This window comes from Peromyscus maniculatus, chromosome 1, assembly GCF_049852395.1.
Source record: "Peromyscus maniculatus bairdii isolate BWxNUB_F1_BW_parent chromosome 1, HU_Pman_BW_mat_3.1, whole genome shotgun sequence".
Lineage (NCBI taxonomy): Eukaryota > Metazoa > Chordata > Mammalia > Rodentia > Cricetidae > Peromyscus > Peromyscus maniculatus.
In genome coordinates this window covers 788,361-813,220 of record NC_134852.1, presented here as the reverse complement: position 1 = coordinate 813,220, position 24,860 = coordinate 788,361, and the positions used below count along the sequence as shown (strand labels likewise).

The 24,860-nt window shown below is 37.6% G+C and overlaps 2 pseudogenes; one reads left to right on the top strand and one right to left on the bottom strand.

Annotated features, from left to right (window-relative positions):
• Positions 1–24,860, bottom strand: part of LOC121826140 (vomeronasal type-2 receptor 116-like) — a 478,502-nt pseudogene that overhangs the window by 436,956 nt on the left and 16,686 nt on the right.
• LOC143274383 (vomeronasal type-2 receptor 116-like) lies at positions 18,851–23,405 on the top strand (annotated as a pseudogene).

Sequence of the window (24,860 nt, the reverse complement as noted above, 5' to 3'; positions counted from 1 at the left end):
ATGATACTTCCTGAAACTGAGAACCTTCTGTAAGGAAAGGAAATGCTGGTGGGGATGCTAATTTGTACAGCCACTCTAAAATTCAGTATGGGGACTTCTCAGAAAACTGGAAATCAGTCTACAGAAAGACCTAGCTATACCACTCTTGGGCATATACCCAATGGATGCTCAATCATACCACGAGGACACTTGCTCAACTATGTTCGTATCTGCATTCTTCATAATAGCCAGAACCTGGAAACAATCTAGATGCCACTCCAATGAAAAGTGGATAAAGAAAATGTGGTACATATACACAATGGAGTACTACGCAGTAGAGAAAAAAATGTCATCATGAAATTTGTAGATAAATAGATGGAACTAGAAAATATCCTGAGTGAGGTAACCCAGACTCAGAAGCACAAACATGTAAGTGGATACTAGATGTAAAGCAGATGATAATCTGACTATATCCCACATCTCCACAGAAGCTAGGATACAGGGCAGACCCTAAGAGGGACATAGAATCACCTTGGGAAGGGGAAACAGAGATCTCCAGGAGTGAACTGGGAATATGGAGGGGCAATTGAGGGGTGGATATGGAGGATGAGAACATAACAGAATAGGGTGGTCTAGCTGGAGGAGTGATGGAGTGGGAGAGCAATGAAAGAGATATCTTGATAGAGGGAGACATTATAGGGTAGGAGAGAAACCTGGTGCTAGGGAAATTCCCAGGAATCCACAAGGATATCCCAAGATTAGATGACTAGCAGTCGTGGTTAGGGTTCCTGAACAGGATTATCCTGGTAATCAGATTGGTGAATACCCTGTCACCATACAGCCTTCATCCAGTAACCAATAAAAGCAGATGCAGAGATATACAACCAAGCATCAGGTCGAGCTCTGGCAGTCCAGTTGAAGAGAGGGAAGAGGGATTATATGAGCAAGGGGAATCAAGATTATTCTGGGGAAATCTACAGAGCCAGCTCAACCAAGCTCATAGGAACACACAAACTTTAGACCAACAACTATGGAACCTGCATCGGTCCAGACTAGACCCTCTGTATATGGAAGATAGTTGTGTAGCTGGATCTGTTTGAGGGACCCCTGGCAAAGTGATTATGATATATCTTTGATGCATAAACTGGCCTTTTGAATCCCATTACCTATGGTTGAATACCTTGCTAACACTTGAGGCCGGGGTTAGGGCCTAGGTTCTACTTCTACTGAATGTTACAGGCTTTGCTGTCCCACCATGGGAGAACTTACTTTTTTACAGGAGGGGATGAATGGTAGCTCAGTGGAGGTTTCAGCAAGGATCTGGGGTGCAGGAGCAGGGATGAGAGGGGGATCTGTGTTTGGTATGTAAAATGAATAAAATTTTGTTTTAAATTAAAAAATTAAGAGATGACCTTAATTACTGGCATGTCTTCCTTTTCTTTCTGCACATTTCTTTATTTTTTTGTATTGTTTTTAGAGACAAGGATTCTCTTTGTAGCCCTGGCTATTCTTGAACTCAATCTGTAATAAAAATAATGATTTGCATATGTGTAATTTTCTCCTCATTTACATTTAGCCTCAGTTTTTCAGCACTGGTGTCAAGTGTTCAGCAGAAAATAGGAAAATCATTGTGTAGTACTCAGAGAGGTACCAAGAGAATTTCATGTTACTGGAAATAATATTAAACAATGCTAACAAGCATTTTTATAATTATATTAAAAGACAAACATGTTCTAGTATGATAAATATTCAATGTGTTCATGTATGATATCTTCAAAGAATTAATAAAACATCATATCAAAAAGTGAAAAGGAGAGTCATACTAAAGGAGGCTAAAGAATGGTCCCTAAGGTGACAATCTATTTCATTTCACTAAGTTACAAAGAATCAGATATGGAAATACTGTGTAATGGAAATCAGAAGATTTAGGTCAGATCCACCTTTGTATTTCCTGTGGCCCACTCTATAATGTCTTCATATAAATGGAGCTGTATACCATGTGGAAAATATGGGCTAAACCTTCCAATCTTCACCTTAAGTCCAAGACCATTTGGGAAATTCCAAATCTGGAATATGTCATATTCTGCCTTCAGTTGTTCTTTCTGATTCATTACCACATTTTCCCCAACAGTATAGGTGAAGTAGGTCTTCCTAAGAATGGAGTGCAGCTGAAAGACAGTCAACATTCTACAGTGTTTGTGTCCTTGCTTAAAGTCAGAAAGTATATACTGATCTCATCACAAATACAACTTTATTGAAGGTGCATAGTTGAGAAATCTCAATGAAAGCAAGTGGATTAATAAAATTATCATAATATCCCTAGAATTGCTGTTCTCTCGGTGGAAACTACTAAACACTAATGCAGACATACATGCAGACACCAAACATAATATTAAATGTGCACAAACACATACACACACTCATATCCATATAGAGATGCATATATAATACGGCCACATAGTACTCACATACACATACATGTGTAAGCCAAGACACACATGTGAATTCACAGACACACAAAATCACACTTATGCACCCGAAGAGACAAGCAGAAAAAGAAACACACAAAAAACACACAGGTTCATACATACACTTAGAAATCCATAGATATATACACATACAAACACACAGGGAGATATTGATGCAGCCAAATTATGGTCAAATCCAAGGACAGACAGCCATACACACAAATACACACAGATATACTGAAACAGAGATATACATGTGCACAATCGAATCCAAAAATACACACAAATAACACACATGGACACATGTAGACACATGCACTGACATATACACACAGGAAGACACACAGAAACACACACCTACAGGAAAAACATTGATGTAAGACAAATTAACTCTAAGTTCTACAAAGAGACAGATATGCAGATGGACAGTAGCACATGGACATCAACACAGATATACACCCAGAAACACAGAAACAAACACAAACATATCCATAATCAATGATAGCCATCCATCCACACATATGGGTACACATGTATGTACTGAACAGAATCCAAATATTATATTCTGTGTATTTTCCAGTGCCTAGATTTGGGTAGAATCAGCTAATAATACTGTAGAAAACAATCCCCTAAACTGAATACCACTTATTTGACAACTAATGAACAAAAGCTTATCTTCCTATCACAGAGAGGATTAATGAGGAAGGACTCCTATGTTTCCAGTATTAGAAGAGGGGTGATGATATTCAGGTGCTCTGTAAGAAAATCACTGATTTACCTTGAAAAATTGTGTGTCCTACTCCACTGCCTTTGCAACTCTGATTTATACCAACCTTTAGATTTACTTTCTCAGGATCAAAAATGTTCAGAAAGCTTTCTATTTTGTAAAATATTTCCTAATCAACTGGAATGAGGCATCAGAGAGACTATTAAAAACTCTGACATTGATGACACCAAATATCATCCAATAGAAGAAACACTACCTTCAAGCAATTATATTGATGTCCTTTCCCATTTTCCATTCCCTGAAGAAGTTTCTCCTGGTAGAAATGGGCCATGATATGTACAGCATCATATATATCATAGTTGGCATCATTAAAAGCCATGTCAAAAGTCTGTAATCCTAGCCATTCCAATGAGGCATTGGATAAGCAATTCTTCAGTGTCTTACAATTAGAAGCTGAGTCTTCACAGTTAAAGTTCATCCACTCCAGACTTGCCAGATATGTGTTTGTAGTGAGAGGGCTCAATGTCTGGAGAAAAATTTTAAAACCAGAAATCTCAGCATGATGGCGTGCAAATGTTAGAGTCTTTTGAGATGCGTCAAATGTAAAGTCTCTCATTCTTGTGGTGACATCCCACTGTGAGGTGATGACCAATATTTTCTGTATACCTAGAGATTCCCACATTCTATAGCTCAAAGCTAGAGTACTGTCTGTATCACCATAAATGATAACAACATTTGAGGATGATGTCATGATTTGCTTATAATATGTTTCAGCTCTTGACACATATAAATGCATGTTGACTGGAATCATGTTCAAAAAGGCAAAGCAGACTGTTTTTTCTTCCATTTCTCTTCCCAAATATGAGAGAAACTGGATACCATGATCATTGTCTGAGATAGTCAGCCCAATCCAGTTCCAGCTGGAGTGAATTATGAGAGAGATCATGGCCAGGGCTAGAGATGTGTCCTTGGGGGCCATCTGATACAATTAAGAAAATTGTTCATGAACACTCAGGATAGGATGGAAGGGTCCAAAGGTAAATTGAATGACCTGGGACACAGGGAAAACCATGAGGTACCATGCATTAAAATAAGTTGTTAAACACACTTTTCTGCAAAGAGATCTTAAGTACCCCCTTAGATGTTACTTATTCTCTTATCTATACTTTAAAAAGGGAAATATGAAAGGCCCATAAAATCTCTGAATAACACCATTGAACTATGTAATTTGATGTAAGTGTAAGGTCAGTTTCTCCCTCATACTCTTCTCAGCATCTTGGAATGGCACCAATAGAGACAGGATTTTTTGCAAAACTATAACCCAAAATCTCACCTGCTGTGAATGGTAGAGGTCCATTGCTTTCCCAACTACTAAAGATTCTGCCAAGTTTTGTCCTGAAAGCACCACTGAACATCTGTCCAGATTAATACAGTTATAATTAGGTGCATTATAATGATGTTTTACAGAAGATTGAATCATATCATATGCTTTTGACATGAACTTACAACCACCTGCTAGAAATACAAATGTCAAAGATATATTTTGTAAAAGATCATGGTTCCTGTTGACTTGATCCACTGCATACGCTAAGGCCAATGCAAACTGATTGTTGTCATTTCCTCCTCTGTAAAAGTTTACAGTGATTAATAGAGACAGAGATTTACAGATAATCATGTGTAATCAATACAAGGACTATCATGTACTAGATGGTATTGCCAAGCACCCAAAGACTAAAACAAAGCTTTTATGTTGGGATTTTGAGATCATATAAGAAGATGGAAGCTTACAAAAATATTTAAAGGTTCATGATACTACAGATCCTATAATTAAGATGAGCCATAAGTATCTTCCACCGAGAGCTTTGTACATCTCTGGTTTTTAAGTTCTTTCTCAAAAGGTAAAGACAAGGCCCAAGGTGTTGACCAAACAGAAAACCTGATTGTGATTTCATTTTTAAATTATTGAGCAATATGTAAAATACACATGATGTGTGAGCCATTGAGTTTATAGTATTTTCTTATGAAATTAACTGAATAGGGTAAGGCAATCTTGAATGTCAGATTATGCACAATAGTCGGGACAACATTTGGCTTTGTTGCTTCCAATTCTTTATAATTAGTGGGCTATATTGCTGACATATGCCATCCTGACAATCTTTATCTTTCTTCTTTCTGGTTTATCTTTTTTGGCCATAAAATGTTTTTTAAAGTTTTATTTTTAAATAAATTCAAATACCAGAGACAGATTTGATAAAAATGTATGTCTGTATTCATCTGTGGGAATGGATGATATTAATGTTCAATTAATCCATAAGAAGGGAATGGATTCCAATTGTAGACTAAATGGACCTCAAATGCACAGGGATACACTTCCTTTAGGTCTTGAGTGCAGATATTAAGGGTGTGTACTAACTCTTTAGTATTGTTCACTTATTTTATGTTTACACTGCCATGTCACATATTTTTACTGGGTTTATCTAACCAACACAATGTAGAAAACATTGTTTGAAGACCTTTTCAGTTACACTAATACAAGAATAGCATCCTAATGAAATTTGTATGTGCCAGTATTACATGTTGGTAAGATAGAAGATTCTAAAATGTAAAATGTATGGAAAAGTTTATGAAGTTTTATGTAAAAAAAAATGGGTGACAATTCAGTTGGAAGAGAATGATACCAGTTTGTGTGTATGTCTATGGGAAGAATAATAACTTCACTTTCTTCCTAGTCATTTCATGTTATCTAAGTAATAAAGACCAAATATACACAAAATCAATATGTAGGTAGTCTTGAAATTCGTAAAATAGGCAGATATAATGAATAAGATTACTTACAGAAAAACAAAAGTGGTAAATGTGATGTAAGTGTCAGAGAATAGACAGATTAGACATATATAGAGAGTAGACATGGATTCTTTTCTTTTTTCTGATTGTGTTCAAGTTTATTTTCTTTGTTACCCACCTGAATATTTCCCAATGTATGGGTTTTCCTGGGTTTTATGATTGTGTTTTCTGATCCAGTGTATTCTATATGTTTGCACGGTGTAGATGTAACCAATCGTCTTTTTAAAATAAGAAACACAGAGCCAAGGTAAAAGAGAAAAGCCGAGAGGTCAGAGCTCAGAGATAAAATCTTACCTCCTGCAGTGCTCCTAGCTTCCCCGAGAGAGGGAGGTACTTCCTGTGTCCCTGTTTAAATAATCTTTCTGTTCTGCCTTCTCATTGGTTGTAAACCCAACCACATGACTGCCTCATCACTGCCTGTAAGTACCGCCCTCCAGGTCTTAAAGGCGTATGTCTCCAATACTGGCTGTATCCCTGAACACACAGAAATCTACCTAGCTCTTCTAACCACCACGCTCTTACTATGGCTCTAATAGCTCTGACCCCAGGGCAACTTTATTTATTAACATAAAATTAAAATAACATTTCAGTACAAATAAAATATCACCACAGCACGGTGTTGGTCCTAGGTGATATAAAGCAACACTTCAGAAGGCAAAGCACTCGAAATGGCTTTTTCAGCTAGGAACTTCCTAGAGACTATATGTGGCCTTTCTTCTCACTTTAGGGATTCATTATTTTGTAATACGAACAATGACAGCAATATAAGCTTTGCGAGACTGACTCACCAAGGAAACGGTACCAGTTTGGAAAATGAATCTCTTGCCATTGACGCACATGGGAGAACACTTTAAAAATGGTAATCTGAGAAATTTCATTGGCATGCAGCAGTCCACATAAAACCGCTACTATCATGCACGGATCGTGTTAAATATTCTGTGAGTGTAGGTCAGTTTTGAAAGGATTGCATTTCACAACCAGGTCTTTGGGTTTCTTGAAATGAAGTGAATCAGTTCCCAGTGATTCAAGTGTCATGCCTTTCCTCCAGGAAGTCAGTCTGCAAATCTGCAAACCCGTTCAGGGGGCCTGATCCAGTTGGGGGCCCCTCAGCCTTTGGTTCATAGATCCTGTGCTTCCATTCATTTGGTTATTTGTCCCTGTGCTTTATCCAACCTTGGCTTCAACAATTCTCGCTCATATAAACCCTCTTCTTTCTCACTAATTAGACTCCTAGTGCTCCACCAGGGGCCCAGCCGTGGATGTCTGCATCCAAATTCCTCAGACCTTCCTTGGATGGGGTTTATGGCACAACTAACAGGGTGTCTGGCCATCCCATCACCAGAGTAGGTCAGTTCCTGAAGTCTCTCGACCATTGCCAGCAGTCTTTTGTGGGGATATCTTTGTGGATCTCCATGGGCCTCCCTAGCTCTCTGCTTCCTCCCCTTCTCATGTGGTCTTCATTTACCATGGTCTCCTATTCCTTGTTCTCCCTCTCTTTTCTTGATCCAGCTAGGATCTCCCACTCTCTTTCCCTCGACCGTCACCCTTCATTGTTCCCACTCATGACCAGGCTGTTCATATAGATTTCATCCATTTCTCCGTGTCTTTTTTGGGGTCTCGTTTTCCAGGTAGCCTCACTGGTGATGTGAGTAGCAGTCCAGTCATCCTTGTTCCACATCTAGCATCTTCCTATGAGTGAGTACATACCATATTTTCTTTCTGAGTCTGGGTCACCTCACTCAGGATGATTTTTTCTAGATCGATCCATTTGTCTGCAAACCGTATGATGTCATTGTTTTTCTCTGCTGAGTAGTATGTGGATTCTTAAATAGTGGAAAATGTGAGCTAGTGGGCAACACCTCTATCCCTACTCTCAATTGTTGCCAATTATTACATGCTGCAGCTGTTTCTCAGGCAAGTGACTAGGGAAGGAAGAAGTCACCCCTATTAAGGACAGCCACAGTTCTCAAAGAATGAAAACATACCATTTACAGTCCATACAATCCGTCTTTACAGAAAGAAAGAGTAAAGAAAGAGTGAATGAGTGGACTTTGAAATTAAAGCCCAGTGATTATACATGCATATAAGTGAATTGTGGAGAAACGGGAGCGTATATAAAGTTCAAAGTGGATAGTTTCCTACTTCCATTCTTGGTGCATCTTTAGAAGGCACAGTGTGACTACATACAGATCATCTGAGAGAGTAATTGAACATCTATGTGAACATTTTCTGTAGCTAGTGTGCCAAAAATATCATTTGCCCTAGCAATGTGTTAAAAACAACACATTGATGGCATATCCATCAGCTGACTGTACTGTATGGCCTTTTTTTTACCCAGTTATGGTGACACTCACTGAATTAGAATGGGATTCCTTTGTTGAGAAATCACCAGATATTGTGATATGGAAACTGTGAAGAAGTAGACTATATGTGATGTGTCAATGTATGGAGTACTTCCTTTACTCAGTTTCCAGGCTTGGAAGTTAGAAGGTAACTGGGAAAACACAAAACACTCTCTGGACAAATTAAAAGTAGAAAAATGGCATTGAATATCTAACAGAATTTGGAGACATTTATTTATGTGCAGGTTGGGAGAATGAGGCAGAAGTTTCAAGGCATTGCTCTGATCCTCATCCTCTGACCCCTCATGAAATATCCATGATGACACTTATGTAGAAAGTATAAGGCACTTATCTTTCTTTGAAAGGTTGTATGAACTCTGTTATCTCCACTGTCCCATGGACTGCCTCAAGTATGAAGGCACATGACTGTAATATTCCATCTTTGTCTTCACTATGTTTCATTGTCCAAAAGCAACTGGGATGAATGGAACTTGACACTTGAAGTGGAATGTTGAAGAGCAAGAACAGTAAAATCAAAGTGAACATTTTTTTTCTGCTATAACCCTGAGACATTTGGATTGTGACATGCCATGCTTATCAGAACATAAAATGGGCACCCAGATATATCCACTTGCTTTTATTTCTGTGACCAAACAAGAGGCTACTTATGTATCATGGTTCATTTTCTTTATTTGTGCAGTTGTTTTCTCAGCCATTGAGAATACCCTGAAACTCTCTTCCCTCAGGCTCTTCATCTGTTGTCCATAGTCCATGACATACAATTTGGATGATAAATATATAGGATGATAGTTCAGCTAGTTTCATGACATCTTTCATCCTTTTGGAAAGCAGAGCCCCAGGGAAAATAACATTTTGGGAAAGTTTGGTCCAATGACTGCCTCAGATTTTTGTTAGTGTTAAAAGCTTTAGAAATGATGTCAGTGTATTTTGTTAGATTATTCACAGTGAGACATGCATTATTGGTTCAGGGAAACTCATAAATTAAAATTCATTGTTCCACACTGGGATTATATCACAAAGTCCATGTCATTGAAAAGCAGCTTCATGTTTAGAGTAATTGAGTTAAACATAGCATTCAGAGTGGGGCCTTCTCTATACCAGTATCAGTTACAGAATATCTAACCAAAGCCTGTGATTCCCTTGTCTTGAAAACCAATAATCAGTCCAAATCATTTAACTTTCTGGATCCTGCTGTTCTAAAACTATCAAGATCATCAAAGATCCATAGTTCATTTAGAAATTAAATGTTGATTTTTTAAAATATTCAAAGAGCTCAGAAAGAACACCTGACCTGTATGCCTCATTTCATACACTCTATAAGATTTATCACTCCTCTTCTGAACCAATCATTATTCATGAGAAGATAAGTTGAATATTTCTTTTCTAAACTAAGATCCTCCTCCATTATTTTCAAACCTCACATGTGTTGACCCATTTTTCTTATTTATCTGTGGTTTCCAATGTTGTTTTTCCTCGTTTTATAATATATTATTGGCTACAGGGAAGTCTTATTGAGTATTTTAAAGCAAATAGAACCAGAGAAGTGACCCTGTGTTTTATGTATAAATTCTTGTCATACAATTTTTCTGCTCATCTACTTCACTTGCATTCTGGGACCTGCACTGCCACTGTGATAATGTTCTACTGAGTATGGGATGAAGAGCCTCTATCAATGGATATGGACTGCAGAGAATGTAGGACAAATGTAGGAAAAGTTGCAGGTGGTGATATGTCCTATTTAGTATTTGAGATGAGGCAAACAGGACTACACGTATCTTCTCAATTGTGTACATTTAATAATAAACATTTAAAAGTTCATGACTGTCGATGTAACCAACCATCTTATTAAATAAGAAACACAGAAACAATGTAAAGGAGAAAGCCGAGAGGTCAGAGCTCAGAGCTAAAATCTCACCCTTCCTCCTGCTGTCCCAGCTTCGCGAAAGAGACCTACTTCCTGTCTGTTCTTTTTTTTATAGTATGTTGTTCTGCCTTCTCATTGGTTGTAAACCCAAACACATGACTGCCTCGTCACTGTCTGAATGTACAGCCCCCTAGGTCTTAAAGGCATATGTCTCCAATGCTGGCTATATCCCTGAACACACAGATATCTATGGGATTAAAGGCGTGTGCCACTACCGCCACACTCTTGCTATGGCTCTAATAGCTCTGACCCCAGGACAACTTTATTTATTAACATACAATCAAAATAATATTTCAGTACAATTAGATTACCACCACATTTCCCCTTTTCTATTTTAATAAAAAGAAAAAAAGCAAAAGGTTATAACTAACAAAAGAAAAACTATATACAAAAGTACAATAACTATATACAATATATACAAGTAATAAATACCTAAACAGGTATTTGACAAATCAGAGAAAATAATTCCATTATCTATCCTATTTTGGTAATTCCAAGATGTATCTAATGTACTTTCTATCCTAATTAATTTTCAACTATAACTAACTAATCTTCAACCATAACTAACTAATTTTCAACTCCCTCAGAGACCCAAGAAGGGAATAATTAGCTAACAAAAATAAAAAAACAGGAAGTGCATGCAAGCAACTTCCAAAAAATTTGTGAGTTGACAGAAACAGCCAGCTGCCTGGGCAGTCACCTGAGGTTTCTCCGTAGTGTTGGGGCATCATCTTCAGCCTATAGGCTTAGTGTATCTGACAGACTCATTTGTGAAGTAGGATGTACGCAAGGTCAACAGTTCAACCTCACATTGGGTGAGAGCAGTCCACGTACCAGAAACACCTGAATTCCACTAGTGTCCTGTCATGATTCAGGATTTTAAATTCTGGAAATTGTTGACAGTTTTTAAATTCAGCTGTCCATTCTTCTTGGCTGTGTATATATGGCTTCATCTCAGCATCCCCTTCTTCTCCACATCCCTCTATTAAATGCCAGTCTACTTTTGAGAGGCATGAGCTTTCAGCTGCTGTTCCATTGTACAACAGAATCCATCGGCCCTCTGCCTGTTAAGCTGCCTTCGAAGAAAAGGGCACCATACCTTTTCTGGATGCGAAGGCCACTTCAGGGATGGGGCCATATTGTCCTGGCCTCAGAAGATGCCTTTTGATAAAGCCATAACCACACTTGTTTTGGCAAGAATCAGTAGTCCCTTGTTTCGTGATCTGTCTGTCCATTTTGTCCTGTTGATTCGAGGATACTTTGTTGTCCAGTGGCTAACTTTTGCCACAATGAAAGTTGACTCCATATGCAGTTTCTTCAATGCCCATATTTTCTCTGAAGTAGATTAGTACTGCCAGGAGCCGACATGTCTTAAAAAAGAAAAATTTTCTAAGTTATTAAAACATTTTAAATGCCATATTCTATAGATCTCTGAAGGGTTTGAAGATGACCTGTCTAAAACATCTCTGCTCAATTTTTAAAACATATCTAATGTGACTAAAAGTTCTATTGTAATGTCTAACTACTGACTTTCATTTCTTTATATCCTAATAGTTGGTAATAATAACATTCAAGGATCAGAAATTTGCATTACATTGTTAAATGAATGGTATAAATGCAATTAGAAATATACATATAGCATTTTCTAACAATGTCAGTTTCAAATTTGTATACAATATAAAACAATTCAATGCAATGTAAAGTATTTAAAACTAGTAATTGTCTTTTTCTTTTCTTTCTTTCTTTCTTTCTTTTTTAAACAAGAACCTTAAATCTAATCTCCTTTGCTTAGCCTTTTTCCTAACCCTTGACAATAACTTGTAACCAACCCCCCTAAATACTGAAAATTATCCCAGACCCAAAACCCATTAAAAAGACCAAAAAACCACCCGCCCCACACCACCTCTTTGGGAATGTGGGCGTCGTATTCTTAAAATTGCTTCCTGCTGGGTATGGGCGAAGTTTTCTTTATCCTGAAAGAAAAATTTTAGGTTAATTGTCAAATTCTAGGAGAGGTAACTATATCCTTCATTATCCAGTCTGTGTATAATGCCAAAGTTCCGGGTTTATCTCAAGTCCTTATTCAAGTAGTCTTTGAGACTGGATCATCTCAGCTAGTCATCTCAAATTTGCTCTGAGCACCTTGTAGTTCAAAGCTGATCTGTGGATGATGTTTGTCAGCTTAATGATATTATTATTGTCCACGTGGAATTGTTGTTGTTGTGGGGCCCCATCTTCTTTCTGGAGACTTCAGTTGATGTTAGGCCTGGCCGTGATTTCCTGCAGAAAACTGATAAGAGACTCGAACACAAAAACATATATATGCAGCTAGCCTTTTTTCTAGAATTAGTTAGTATCTATGTGACCATTCATATCTTAACAAAGTTTAAAATGTATATATATATATATTAATCTTGTAAATTTTGATATAAAATTTATACTTTAAGAAAAGTTTAAAGAATCAGAATAGAATCAAAGAGTTGAGATTAGTAATAGAATAGTCCCTTAATTAATTTTGCTTTTGTCCTGTACCATAGCAGAAGATGGCTCTTATTCTGGCATGATACAGGGAGTTTGCATTTACCTTTTAACAACATGCTTGATTTTAAAGAAGGAGAGAGCCATTCTCCAACTCCAAAGTCAGCTTTAAATTTTAATTGAACTGGGACTGTTAGAAGACCAATAGTGTTAAATCTTTAGAGAAAAGCAGAAACAAACATTTAGGAAGACATAAAATTTTTTTAGATAATATATACCCATACACCGTTTCACTCTGTTTCTTCGGATAGATGATTTGTCCCTTTTCTTCAGTTGTCTCATTTGTCCAGTGTTCTTCAGATTCCTTAACCTTCATTCTCCTAAAAGATAAAAACAAAAACCTTTCCCCAAGACTAATTTTGGGGATGTTCCTTTTTGGCAAGTTATTATCTGATTAAATGAAAAGGCATGTGTTATTGATACAAGTTAGTTTAAATTGGATGTTCATGCTGGTTGATGAACAATCACCTCCTCTAATTAAGAGGTCTCTCTTGTTCAGATTGAACCTTTATCAATTTTGATGATACCCACAGCTTATCTTCTCCTGTAGAAACAAAAGCAAAACCTCGTCCCCAATGTAATACATACCCTGGTTTCCATTCTGAGGTCAGCACATCCTTAAAGTATATAGGCTGATTTAATTCTGTAGTTTTTTCTATTATCCAATGTCTCTCTGCAGCTGTTGTTCCTTTCTCATTGGCATTCAGAAAATTCAAAGTTAGAAGAGCATTATGCAGTCTATTTCTGGGGGTTTTTGTTACCCATTTCTGTTTGTTTAGCATATCCTTTAGAGTTCTGTTTGATCTTTCTATAACTGCTTGACCTGTAGGATTATGTGGTATGCCTGTAATATGCTTTATATTGTAATAAGCAAAAAACTGTTTCATTTTAACAGAGACATATGATGGAGCATTGTCAGTTTTGATTTGTGCAGGTATACCCATGATGGCCATAACTTCTAGCAAATGAGTGATTGCAGAATCAGCCTTTTCAGAACTCAAAGCAGTTGCCCATTGAAATCCTGAAAAAGTATCAATGGTGTGGTGTACATATTTCAGTTTTCCAAATTCTGCAAAGTGAAACACGTCCATCTGCCAGATTTCATTTCTCTGAGTACCCTTTGGGTTACATCCTGCTGGTAATGGCGTTTGATTGTAGAAGGAACAAGTAGGACATTTCTTTACTATTTCTTTGGCTTGTTGCCAGGTTATGGAAAAATCCTTTTTTAAACCTTTACTATTGACGTGATGTTTTTTATGAAATTCTGAGGCTTCCAGCACATTTCCTATCAATAATTTATCAATCTCATCATTGCCTTGTGCTAGAGGGCCTGGCAGACCAGTATGGGATCGAATGTGAGTTATATATAAAGGATGATTCCTTTTCCTGATTGTATCTTGTAATTGAATAAATAGTGAAGTTAATTCTGAAGCATCAGGGATAAATTATGCAGTCTCAATATGTAACACCACTCTTTCAGCATACTGAGAGTCAGTTACTATGTTGAGAGGTTCTGAAAAATCCATTAATACCAACAGAATAGCATACAATTCTGATTTTTGAACTGAATTATATGGACTTTGAACCACTTTACTTAAATTTTCTGATTTGTAACCTGCCTCTCCTTCTTTGTTGGCATCTGTATAAAATGTACGAACTCCAGATATGGGTTTTTTCCTTACAATTTGAGGCAAGATCCATTCAGCTCTCTTTATAAGATCAATTCTATTGCTTTTGGGATATTTGCTGTTATTTTCTCCCAAAAAATTACTGCAAGCTCTTTGCCAAGGTTCACTTTCTGTCCATAATTTTTCAATGTCCTCCTTAGTTAATGGTATGACAATTTCTGCTGGGTCTATGCCTGCTAATTGACGAAGTCTCAATTTTCCTTTGTAAATCAAGTCAGAGATCTTTTCCTCATAAGTTTTTAATTTTTTATTTGGTTTATTTGGTAAAAATATCCATTCCAATATAATATCTTCCCTCTGCATTAATATTCCAGTAGGAGAACGCCTAGAAGGTAAGATAACCAAAATGCAATCCAGCTTTGGATCAATACGATTCACGTGTCCTTCATGCACTTTCTTTTCTACCAAGGCTAATTCTTTCTCAGCTTCAGGTGATAATTCTCTTGGACTATTTAAGTCCTTGTCACCTTCTAAGGTTTTGAACAAATTAGTCAGTTCATCATTTTTTACCCCAACAATAGTTCGTAGATGAGAAATATCTCCAAATAATCTTTAAAAGTCATTAAGAGTCTGTAGTCTATCTCTCCGAATTTGCACCTTTTGGGGTCTAATTTTTTGTAGCTCTATTTTATATCCTAAATAATTAATAGAATCTCATCTTTGTATCTTTTCAGGAGCAATTTGTAATCCCCAGCAAGGCAAAATTTTCTTTACTTCTTCAAACATTATTTCTAAAGTATCTGCATTTGGGTCAGCTAGTAAAATACCGTCCATATAATGATAAATTATAGATTTAGGAAATTTTTTACGTATCACTTCCAATGGCTGTTGTACAAAATATTGGCACAGGGTTGGGCTATTCTACATTCCCTGTGGGAGGACCCTCCATTGAAATCTTTTAACTGGTTGAGAATTATTATAAGTAGGCACTGTAAAAGCAAATCTTTCTTTGTCTTTTTCTTGTAAGGGTATTGAAAAGAAACAGTCTTTTAAATCAATAACTATGAGAGGCCATCCTTTTGGTAACAGAGTAGGCAAAGGCATCCCAGTTTGTAGAGAGCCCATTGGTTGAATTATTTTGTTAATTGCTCTAAGGTCTGTTACCATTCTCCATTTACCAGATTTCTTTTTAATAACAAATACAGGAGAATTCCAGGGGCTGGTTGATTCTTCAATATGCTGAGCATTTAACTGTTCTTCTACCAGCTCTTCTAAAGCCTGGAGTTTCTCTGTTGTTAAAGGCCATTGTTGGACCCATACAGGCTTGTCTGTTAACCATTTTAAAGGTAGAGCTGTTGGTGTCTTTGGAAGATCATCAGTTATTGTGCCCTGTTCTTGTATAATATGGATGGCTGGTGACCACTCATTAGAACAATATCTTCTAATATTTCTCTCAGTAACATGTGCTAGTTTATGATTTGTTTCTGAGATTGGAGGGATGTTAATCTGAGTATTCCATTGTTGCAACAAGTCTCGACCCCACAGGTTCATAGTTATGTTAGCCACATATGGTTTTAATTTTCCTCTCTGTCCTTTTGGACCTATACATTCGAGCCATCTTGCACTCTGTTTCACCTGAGATAATGTCCCAATTCCTAACAGTTGAACGTTTACCTCCTGAAGAGGCCAATTTGGATGCCAAAATTCTGGTGCAATTATGGTAACGTCCGCACCTGTGTCTACCAGACCAGACAACAAAACACCATTTATTTTTATTGTTAATTTTGGTCTTTGTTCATTAATAGAAGTTTGCCAAAAAATTTTCTTTATGTTTTCTCCTGAATTTTCTATTCTCTCTGTTTCATCATCCTGACCAGCATGATTTATTCCAATAGGCATTTGGTTATTTAATCGCTCTCCAGAGCAGGCATTTCCTCTATGGCTGCAGGAAAGGTTTGAACTGGATTTGCACTGGGGGCCTGCCTGAGGCCCCTCTGGGAGTTTCCCAAAAACTGAGGCAAAGGATTACCCTGTCTCTCCTTTGTTGATCTACATTCGTTGGTCCAGTGTTTTCCCTTACCACACCTTCTGCATACTCCAGAAGGAAGGGGCATTCTGTTGCCATTGTTCCTTGAAGAAACATTGTTTCTGGGAATGACCTGTCTACAGTCCCTTTCCAAATGTCCTTGCTTTCCACATCCAAAACATCTAACACTCCTCAAACCTTTTGAAATTACTTCTCCTACCGATGTATCATCATGCTCATCAGCTTCAACATTAATTGTTTCTCTAATCCAATCTTCTATAGGTGCAGATCTTGCCCTTAATGGCCTGATTATTCTTTTGCATGCTGCATTCGCATTCTCAAAGGCCAAGAATTCAATTATTGCCTTACTAGCTTCTGAATCCGAGACCATTCTCTTTACTGCTGAAGCCAGTCTTTGTAAAAAATCTGTAAAAGACTCTTTTGGGCCTTGCCTCACCTTTGTAAATGACTCAGAATTTTTTCCTGGTTCCTCAACTCTGTCCCATGCATTCAAGGCTGCCATTTGACATAAAATTAGGGTTTGGACATCATATAAACATTGTGTTTGTGCTGAAGCATATTGGCCTTCGCTCATAAGCTGATCCTGGCAAACTTGTATTCCTTTATCCCTCCATTGTTTTTCTATGTTTTTAGCCTCCTCCTTAAACCAAGTCAGAAATTGAAGTCTCTGGCTGGGTTCCAGAACACCTTGTGCAAGGTCCCGCCAGTCCTGTGGTACTATCCTATTATATGTTGACCAAGAGTTTAACATTTGCTTTACATATGGGGAATGCATGCCATAAGATACTATTGCCTCCTTAAACCTTTTTAAATCCAACATTTCAATTGGAGCCCAATTATTTTGTGTAGCCATTTGATCAGGCATCTGCTGTACGGTTACAGGATAAATTAAGGGTGACTTGTGAAAACAGGCTTTCTTTCTGCAACCTTATGATCCCGACTTGAAACAACTTCACTGTTAATTTCTTCTGTCTGAATTTTTACAGGTTTAACAAGTTCTTCTAAAGCTGTTATCCTGGCACTTAAATTGACTATCTTTTTAAATATTAAAATGTGGATTAGCATAGTGATAAGGTGCATAATTCCACCAATACTAATATTATATAGTTGTTCCATTGCCAGACTGCCTAAAATTTCGAACAAAAACCAATTTTCTTCCAATGTACACATAAAACCAATTTTTTTTAATGTGGAAAAAAATTCTCTTTTAGATAGTTTCCTTTAAAATATCTGATATATTATGACTTACCAAATCTGCGTAGAACAGTAGAAATCCGAGGGGATTTTCAAAACAGCCACCTAGTGTCCCAGGTGTAAATCCAAAGAGAAAGAGAGAGAGAGAGAGAGAGAGAGAGAGAGAGAGAGAGAGAGAGAACAAGAAAGCGTAGCTGGCTAAAGTTTAAATGCAGCCACGTGTTCCCTCTTGTGCCCAGTCAAGGCTTGGGTCTGACTTCCTTAAGCTCCGACCAAGTGCTTTGGCTTTACAGGCAGGGTCCTGTTCGGCAGGGCAGGTCTGAGTTGTTTGTAACACCGGCTTTAAGCAAGCAGGCTCTAAGTAAGCAGCTCAGTTAGTCCGGCCTGAGGCCAAGGACTAGGGGGCTGCTGCTTGGACTAGGAAGCCACGGCTCGGACTAGGACGCCAACCACCAGGTCTGCCACCCTTGCGGGAAAGCGGACCTGCCGCCAATCCAAGCGGTTTTTAATGGATTCTTGTCACGTTGGGTGCCAGATGTCAATGTAACCAACCGTCTTATTAAATAAGAAACACAGAAACAATGTAAAAGAGCCGAGAGGTCAGAGCTCAGAGCTAAAATCTCACCCTTCCTCCTGCTGTCCCAGCTTCGCGAAAGAGACCTACTTCCTGTCTGTTCTTTTTTTTATAGTATGTTGTTCTGCCTTCTCATTGGTTGTAAACCCAAACACATGACTGCCTCGTCACTGTCTGAATGTACAGCCCCCTAGGTCTTAAAGGCATATGTCTCCAATGCTGGCTATATCCCTGAACACACAGATATCTATGGGATTAAAGGCATGTGCCACCACCGCCACACTCTTGCTATGGCTCTAATAGCTCTGACCCCCAGACAACTTTATTTATTAACATACAATCAAAATAATATTTCAGTACAATTAGATTACCACCACACATGACCCCTTGTTTTGTGATGAGTTAGGTACAAAATTCTTAGCCCCTTAAACAAGTTAACAATTTAAAACTGTCCATAAAAACATTCTTCCAAATAAAAATACTTTAAATCTTGGAAGCACATCATGCTTCTCTTCAATTATGCAATGATCCAGAACAATTACAATATGGTTTCCTCCAATTACCATGGTGATGTTAATAACTTATGGATACTATGCTCAATTCAAAGATTCTGTGTTACCACTCATTCTTAAAGTCTCTTGTGTTGTCTTTCTCATGCTGTTTATCAGTATTTACTTCACCCATGAGCACATTGACAGGGTCTGGGTCTCAATAAGTTGAAAAAGGGAAGGAAGAAGGTGCTCTATTCTTCTGAAGGTGATGGAATGAAGATGTAGAGATATTTTATTGGTAAATATGTATACAGTTTTCTACTTTCAGTGGTAAGGTTACTGTTTCTTGTGAAGAGAATTTGCAACTTGCTGTCTCTAATACCAGAAAAGGACACAACTGATGCTGTGTTTATTTTTTGTATTCTTTGCAGTTCACAAATATTAATATTATATTCATAGAATTTCTACCATTTTCATCCTGCTGCTTAAACCCATATAAACCCAATCACACTCCAAGTCATAAGTTCCTTTTCTAATTTTATATGTATATATAGCTGTAAGCATATACAGATACATATGCCTTACTTATTTCATTTAGAGTTGTTTCTATTTCAATGTATTTGGGCTAGCAAATTTGAATTAGAAAATATGTCAGAGATCTGGTCCTAGTAAAGAAAACATGTTTATATCTCATAGAGACAACATTCCTAAAAGAGACAAATACCTCAGGACACACTGAATGCATGTGATCTTGATTTTAAAATGCACTCAGCAAAACTATGGTTTTTGAATATGTCTTCTGTGAATTCACCAATATAAATCATTTCATCATAACCTCCAAAATGTACTACCAAATTCATGTTTCCTGGAAACATGACCAATGATCTATCTCATCAATAACCTTAAATAGACATAAAAAGATTCTTTGGTTTTGTTCCACATAGAGATAATGAACATTATGAAAAGGAATCATTGCCATTGCAGCAGTTTCCTTCAATTACATCCTCAACATCAAAATGCAGATATTGTGATGTTTCTTCAACACACTTAATTGAAATATCCTGAAAATATTAATGCTGAATAAACACTAATCATACTTTATTTTCTTCATGAGTTGTGAAGTATCCAGAAGACCAGTATGTCAGCACAGAGCAGAACCAAAGCAATCATAAAGCTATGATCATGATGAACTATGAAGACCACCTGGGGATGGATCTTGCCTTAATGTGTAGCTGGAGAATTTCTCTCCAGCTCCCAAGTCCCACCAGTCCCAGAACCCACTTATAAAATAAAGACACAGACTCTTACATTATTTAAACTGCTTGGCCATTAGCTCAGGCCTATCATTGTCTAGCTCTCACTCTTATATTTAGCCCTTTTCTATTAATCTATGCTTTGACACGTGGCTCGGCTTACTGGTACCTTACATCTTGTTTCTCCTGGCGGCGGCTCCAGGCAGTCTCCCTTCTCCTTCCTCCTACCTCAATTTTCCTCTCTGTTAGTCCCACCTATACTTCCTGTCTGGGTATCGCCAATCAGATTTATTTACATATAGCGATATCCACAGCACTTCCCCTTTTCTTCTTTTTTTTTTTAAAAGGAAGGTTTTAACTTTAACATGGTAAAATTACATATAACAAAAAATTATTGAGCAAGAATTAGTTATAATATTAAAGAAGATATCCTATCTATCTTGTATTTATGATTTTAAGGTTTTATATCTAACTTATCTTTTATCATAACTGAGGAAATTACAACTATCTCGTCTTTAATCACATCAAAGACCTCAGAAGGATATAATACTACCTGAGAAATGGGAGAAGGATGCAAGCAACTTTTGGGAATCTTGCAAAAGTAGACCAAGACAGATGGCAGCCTGGACAATCACCTAATGTTTTTCAGCATTGTTGGTGCATTCAAATTGGCTACAGGCCTAGAGTATCTGACAGACCATTTTCAGAAGCAGGAATTCTGAGAGACCATCTTACCCTGTCTTGGCAGAGTACAATGGTCGCTTTCCTTGTGTCCCGCTTGTCCAGGAAGGACAGCATTGCATTTGTACTGTCAGCCGTCAAGGCAAGGGCAGTTCTTTGCCCAGTAGGCCATTTTGTGCCAAAAAGACAAACATTCAAATGGAAATGTCTTAGAAGTCCAATATTCTCAAGGGATCAAATTGGTGCAGCTAGGAGTGATTGTGTCTCACATCAAGAGAATTCTAAGTTATTTAAATGCCATATTTTCTAGGTCTTTGAAGTGTTTGAAGACTTCCTATCTATCTGAAATATATCTATGTACATCTAGAAGACATAACTAACATGGCTATAAATATGATTATCATAGATGACTAATTATTAATCTATTTTTTAATTATCCATTACAATTTTAAATGAGTTACATAAACATAATACCTCAAGCAAAAATAGAAATATATACACAGTATAATAAAATTAACTTTAAGTTTGTATCAATAAACTAAAATTTATACCAATGTAAAACATTTTAAACATAAACTAAAATCTATACCAATGTAAAACATTTTAAACAAGTTGTTCTTTAAAAGTAGGTTCATTCATCTACCCTTTTATCTTATCATCTCTATATCCTTCTATATATCTATATCATATCCCCTTTTCTTTTTTAGAAAGAGATCACATTTATAATCAACCTGTTTTAAATAAAAATATTGTTTTTTCTCTGTCCCACACCAGAGGGCTCTTCTGATTTGGGACATAAGAATCTCTTAACCATTTTTATTTTTAAGAATTTGTCTGGGTTTAGAGGGGGAGTGAGCCAATTCCACCTCTAAAGCCAGCTTGGTATATTTGGGAATTTGGGCATAGCATCTCTTACTACTTCCTGCTGGAGGGGGGTGCTGTATCTTATGGGGATGCAAAGAAAATTTTAGGCCTATGGGGTAGTCCGTGAGGCTGTATTGTGTGAACCAGTAGTCTTGAAACTGTTCTGGATGTTGGATCCTCTGTGCCATAGTGTCATTGGAGACCTTTCAGGGGGTCTTGGCTGGGGAAACCTGATGTATCTTAATCTGGAACAAATCCATAGCCTCTGGCTTTCTGTGGAAACAAAAGCAGAACCTCTTTTCCAAAGCAACATATCCTTAAATCTAAATTTTGAAGTCAAGGTACCTTTAAAATATACATTTTGGCATAACTGAACAGCTTTTGTAATCAAATGTTTTTCTTCAGTTACGAATATCAAAGAGAACATAATCCAGTTCTCTGTGTGGTAGCCATCTTTACGTGGCTTATTTTTTATATTACCTTGAGCCTATTGCTTTAAACTGTACCATTCTAAGACTGAAAAGGCGCTGCTGCTGCTGGCTCCGCTCACATGAGCTTCCCAACATGTCAGTGGTACTTTTTTTCGCCAGCTCTGGGAGTCATCAAGTCTCAGAAATAGTGGGTCTAAGCTTTTATCAAAGCAGCATGTAGCCCAGAAAACATTTTTTTAATACTAGTAAAGACTAAATCTACCATATAGCATAATGTGCCTCAGGCAGACACCTCATTCCCACCATAGTGATGGTCAAATGCACACACCAGGAACCCGCCAGTGTTGAAACCTGTGTTTTGCAGAGTCTAGCTGCCTGTATGAGACAAGAAGCAGGAACCTGTTTTTGGCTCTGTTTAGAATTGATTATTAAATATTCTCAGGTTTAAGGTAGAAACTCGAGCCGTTGGGCGCCATTTGTAGCTGGAGAATTTCTCTCCAGCTCCCAAGTCCCACCAGTCCCAGAACCCACTTATAAAATAAAGACACAGACTCTTACATTATTTAAACTGCTTGGCTATTAGCTCAGGCCTATCATTGTCTAGCTCTCACTCTTATATTTAGCCCTTTTCTATTAATCTATACTTTGCCACCTGGCTCGGCTTACTGGTACCTTACATCTTGTTTGTCCTGGCGGCGGCTCCAGGCAGTATCCCTTCTTTAATGGACTTGTGGTTTCTATGCATTCACAACTCTGGTTCTTGGGGTCTTTGTCAAGCACCATGATACTCCCAATGTGAAGATCAACAACCAGAAACTCAGTTATATATTGCTTATCTCACTCATCTTTTGTTTCCTGTATTCTTTGCTCTTCATTAACCATCCTAACTCAGCTACTGTACTCTGCAGAAATTTGGAGTTCTATTCACTGTGGCTGTTTCCACTGTGTTGGCCAAAATAGTGACTGTGCTGATGGCTTTAGTAATCACAGCCTCTGGAATAAGGATAAGGTACTTCCTGGTTTCAGGGGCACCTAACTACATCATTGCCATATGTACTCTGTTCCAAGCTATTTTCTGTGCAGTCTGGCAAGGATCTTATCCTCCCTCTGTTGATATCAATACACATCTGATTATAGCTACATCATCATTGTGTGCATCAAGTGCTCAGTCACTGGCTTATACTGTGTCCTTGGATACATGGCCTGCTTGGCTCTGGGGAGATTCACTGTGGATTTCTTGTCCAGGAATCTGCCTAACACATTCAATGAAGGCAAGTTCTTGACATTCAGCATGCTATTGTTCTGCAGTGTTTGGGTCAGTTTTCTCCCTGTGTACCATAGTACCAAGGGCAAGGTCATCGTGGCTTTGGAGATTTTTCTCCTTCTTGGATTCCATTGAAGGCCTGCTGGATGCATCTTTATCCCCAAGTGCTGCACAAATTTGTTATGAATAGACAGACATTTTTTCAAAAGGTCAGAGGGAAATCATCTTCCTGAACTCATATTTAATGAATTCTCACTGGCAAATATATAGTTGGTTCATAGCCAAAATATACTGGAATACATTGCAAGTCCTATCTCTTATAAAATGACTCTCACTATTTTCTCTATTGATGTTGTCTAGCAATATCATGTCTAGTATTGTTTCCTACATTGTCTCTTATAACCTACTCAGCCATACATTCCCTAAGACCTAACCATTGGGCAATAGTGCAGAGTGGAATACTCTACTCTGTTCTAAAATGCAGAAGTGCTCAAAGTTAATTCAAACATATTTTAATATCTGAATAAATGCTTGACTTTGATGCAGTTGATGGATGAGAGAAAAAGACAGGATATTTGTGAAAGAATGAACATTTTTTTGTTGATGGGATTAAAGCAATATATTCTGTAGGAGGGTCTGTATGTTAAATGAGTTGCTCGGATTGGTTAATAAATAAAACACTGATTGGCCAAGCCAGGAAGGAAGTATAGGTAGGACAAACAGAGTTGCGGATTCTGGGAAGTGGAAGGCTGACCCAGAGAGACACTGCCAGCTGCCGCATGACAAGCAACATGTGAAGATGCTAGTGAGCCACTAGCCACATGGTAAGGTATAGATTAATAAAAATGCATTAATTTAAGATAGAAGAACTAGATAGCAAGAAGCCTGCCATGACCATACATTTTGTAAGCAATATGTCTTTGTATGTTTATTTGGTTGGGTCTGAGTGGCTGTGGGACTTGTGGGTGAGAGGGATTTTTTCTGACTGTGGACTAGGAAGGACCAGAAAAACTCTAGCTACAAATACACCTCCTTTCAAGAGGATAGGAAGGGAATTCTGATGCTTCCTAGGAGTTAGAACAGAAGAACTTAGAAGAGAGTGGTATGTTTTCATAAATAGGTAGAAAGAACATTATAGAATCTAAATTGATGTGTCTGTAGTTAATATCACAAATTTCTTTTGCAGAGGTCCTCATATTTATCCCCAACAAAATGCTCTTCACAACCACTTGTATCAATAACTTGAAAGGGTCAGATGGCTTCTTTGGGACTTCAGGATTACATGAACTAACATGTGCACAGAAGCACACACACACACACACACAAATACAAAACTCAAGTTACCTAAGGTTTTTGTTTTGATTTTGTTTTTTTTGTTTTTTCGAGACAGGGTTTCTCTGTGTAGTTTTGTGCCTTTCCTGGAACTCACTTGGTAGTCCAGGCTGGCCTCGAACTCGCAGAGATCCGCCTGCCTCTGCCTCCTGAATGCTGGGATTAAAGGCGTGTGCCACCACTGCCTGGCTCCTAAGGTTTTTTAAATATAGAAAAATATTACAAAGACTCTGTGCTGAGATTCCACTTTTCAATAGT